Consider the following 3,928-nt stretch of genomic DNA (forward strand, 5'->3'; position numbering starts at 1 on the left):
GCTGGTTCACAGAGGCGTACCAATCAACATCCTTTCCCATCATCTACACTTTGGAGAGGAAAGCATTTGATGGGAGGGAGGGGAAAGGGGAAGTGAATGCAGAACAGTTTTTCAAAGCTCAGTGGTTCATCACTCTGAAGTCCTAAGAAACAGGGCTCAGAGGGGCACTTCTAACGATGACAACGGTGTGGAAGGAATGGTCCCACTTCCATCATCTCCTTAGTTACACAAATATACTTGAAGCTAGGTATGGGGGTGCAACACCTTTGATCTCATCACTGGGAAGGCAGAGGCAAGGAGATCCCCCTGAGCTTGAAGCCTTCCTGATCTGCACATTGAGTTCCAGGACCGCCAGGGCTTTATAATAGAGAGACCCTGTCTCAAGAAGACCGACAGATGTGCATGGGTGCACCGCCCCTCCCACCCCCGCGCGCATGCATACACACACACACACACACACACACACACACACACTTGAGATGTAAGGCTGAGGACTGAACATCAATCCTATCTGTATCTGAAGAAAATCATAATTCTGAGCTATGCAAGCACACTGAAAACATGCAGCATCTCCACTGACATGAGTTAAGAGTTCTGCAGGGTAATATGGAGCTCGGAGACATTCTAAGGTTTAATAAACACTAAGGTTTAATTTTAGTACTGAAAGGGGAAATTTGTTGTTTGTTAGTTTCTAAAAGCAAAAAATAGCACATCAAAAGTAGCAGAAGAGGAACTGTAAACTTTCACAGGGATGATAGGATGAATAGTTAATTGGTTGTTTAAAAGACAGAGAGAAACTTGGGGTTTTCTGTTACTGTGTTCTCTCTACATAACAGTAAACTGTTATCATGCTGTTTGCTCCTTATTCCAGTCTCTCCACATACTTGAAGAGAAATAAAAAGCAGAGGGGTGCAACCATTTGTGTAGCAATCCTACCCTCAAGTGGGTTTAGTATAAATCTCTCCTCTTTAAGTGCAAGGTACAAGCAGTATTGGGGGAAAGGGGCACCTTATATGGAGTAACCTGACAAACATTTAATGCATTTAACATTAAAAGTGATGAAGTGTGATGTGAGTATGTGTCACTGATAGGATGCATTGGGAACATCACTTTTCTGCTGCTGTCCTCACAAAAATCTGTAGTCTATGTAATAATGAGAACAACCATCAAGCAAAGTCCAAGAGAGGCTTTCCACAAAATACTTGATCATTTAAGGCTGAGTTGGGATCTTCAAAGCAGTCCTTAACTGTCAAAGTCAACCACAACCAAAAGGAAGGAAAACAAGAGAAGAAAGAAAACAAGAAAAGTCTGAGAATCTGTCAACAGCTCAGAAGAATCTGAGGTGACAGCACAACTAAATGTGACACGAAAGCCTGAGTGTGACTCTGGTGCAGATAAACTAAGGAAATATAAAAAATACGAACTTTAATTAACAATGCTGTATCATGCCAGGCATAGACGTGCATGTCTTTAATCCCAGCACTTGGGAAGCAGAGGCAAGAGGATCTCTGGGTTTGAGGATAGTGTGGTCTATAAAGCTAGTTCCAGGACAACCAGGGCTATACAGAAAGACCCTCTTTGATAAAAGGAAAGAAAAGAAAAGAAAAGAAAAGAAAGAAAAAAGAGAAAGGAAGGAAAGACAAGGATTGCTCAAGTGTACAACTGTGCCTTGGCAAGTATCAATATGTAATGTTTCATGTTAGAATAGTGCCTTGTGATATCAGCATTATTAATTTGCCTTCCATAAAAATCTCTCTCATATACTGAATTACTGACCTAAATCAGTCTAAATGAGATATCGAGAAAAAAAAGAAAATCAGTATAGATTTCATAATGAACCCAGCTCATGTAGCTTCCCCATAGAGTCATATGACAAGGTTTGTCTGGGCTGCTTGGCATGATGCTACGTATCTTTAACTCTAGCACTCACAAGGCAGAGGTAGGCAGATCTCTAGGAGGCCAGCCTGGACTATATAACAAGTTCTGGGCCAGCCAGAGATACACAGAGAGACATTATCTCAAAATAAGTCAACAAAACTCTAAAGCACAAAGCTTACATCAAACATTTACATGGACACTTCCAATACCCAAACTACTCCATTTTTTTTTTTTAATTGCTCTTCTTCTTGTTTGTTTTGAGACAGAGTTTCTCTATGTAGACCTGGCTGTCCTGGAATTCTCTCTGTGGACTAGGCTGGCCTCGAACTCAGAGATCTGCCCTCCTCTGCTTCTGCCTCTGCTTTCTGAGTGCTGGGATTCAAGGTATGTGCCACCACTATCTAGTTAAAGGTTTTCTTATGTATATATGGGAGAGATGGAGAGGGTATATGCATGTGAATGCAGACATCCATGGATTCCAGAAGAGGGCACTGGCTCACCTGGAACTGAGTTAAAATGGTGTTGCTGTAAGCTACCCAGCTGGATCCTGGAACTAGAGCCCTCGGGAAAAGCAGATAAACTCTCAGCCACTGAGCTATCTCTCCAGCCCCACTGTTCTAACACTCTTATCATAGGAGTTAAATTTAACACATAAGTTTATGAGAATCATGTCCAATAACTGAGAAGTTAGTAATACTTTGTACATTTGGAAAATGTTTTGATTCAATCTGGAATGAGGTGTCTCTGCGGTTATGAGCACTGGTTGCTCTTCTAAAGAACCCACGTTTGATTCCCAGCATCCAAATGGCTGCTCACAACCATCATTAACTCCAGTCCCAGAGACAACACCCTCTTCTGGCCTTGTGGGCAGTGCATGCCTGTGGTGCACAGACAGACAGAAATGCAAGAAAAACACCCATCTACATGTTTAACAGTTGAGGCTAACCCATGAGTCTAGACGTAGTAACTGACATGGGGGTGGATCTGACTCATTGGATCCCATTTCATGCTTGTGCTAGATCAATAAAATTAACAGTGACTAAAAATGAAATTACTGACAAAGGTTGCTCCTGGACCATCTGAGACAGTCCAAATACTGACTCGGCTCAAAGGAAATAAAACTGAAAACTCCTGATCTCACCCCAAATAACCATTCTGCACCCTATCTGAACCTTGGGCTCTCTCCCTAACCAACCTACTCAAAACCACTACTGAGAGTGGTGCTCTACTGCTAAGAGATAAACAACACCTAAAGCCTTTCAGGTCACCTCAAATAGCAGTCAAGATGGGACCACGCATGATAGGGTTAACGATTCATTTCAGTAAAGGCCCTGGGTTTGGTCCCCAGCACAGGGTTCAGAAGAACTTTGAAAGACTATTTTGGAGTTCCCTGAGAGTGACTTATCTCACATCAGCTGAGGAAAAGATCATCCGCTCTCGCCTTCCTTTCGATGGGACCCGTTCTCTAAAGCAAAGTTACTTCCGAATAAATTTGCATGAGGGGGTGTCCCTTACATCAACTCACACTCTAAGCTGAAAAATAAAGGTTTAACCTTCCTCCACGTGGGAAGGTCTGAGGGCACCCTTCCTGAAGCACAGAGGGCTCTTCAAGGTCTTGGTTTTGTATGCCAGAAAAAAGCAATTAGGTAAAAAACTGGATGTGACGTTTTGACAGATCCAGCAACGCTAGCAACGTGTCAGAATAGGGGGTTCCCGAGCTGAGCCCTCGCTTTTAGGAAATTCTCACAAGCTTCTTCCTTCTTCTGATCGCCAAACTACGGCATCCTGGGGCTGCTCAGCGCCACCACCACCGTCCTTAGGACCCACTTTGTTCACTCATCAGTTCCTTTGGCTTCTAGTCTGAGGAAGTCCCCGGAAGTCTTGAGTTCGTTTCCTTTACTCGTCACACCACCAGGCCAACTAGAGCTAGAGCGCGGGAACGCCGGATTCGAGGAGAGGTGCGAAAGGCTCGGAGGATGCAGCGCTCCGCAACTGCGCGTGCGCCAGGAGGCGGGGCTCTCCATCTGCGAGCGCTTGCCCCGCCCCTCGA

This window comes from Mus pahari, chromosome 14 (genome assembly GCF_900095145.1).
Source record: "Mus pahari chromosome 14, PAHARI_EIJ_v1.1, whole genome shotgun sequence".
Lineage (NCBI taxonomy): Eukaryota > Metazoa > Chordata > Mammalia > Rodentia > Muridae > Mus > Mus pahari.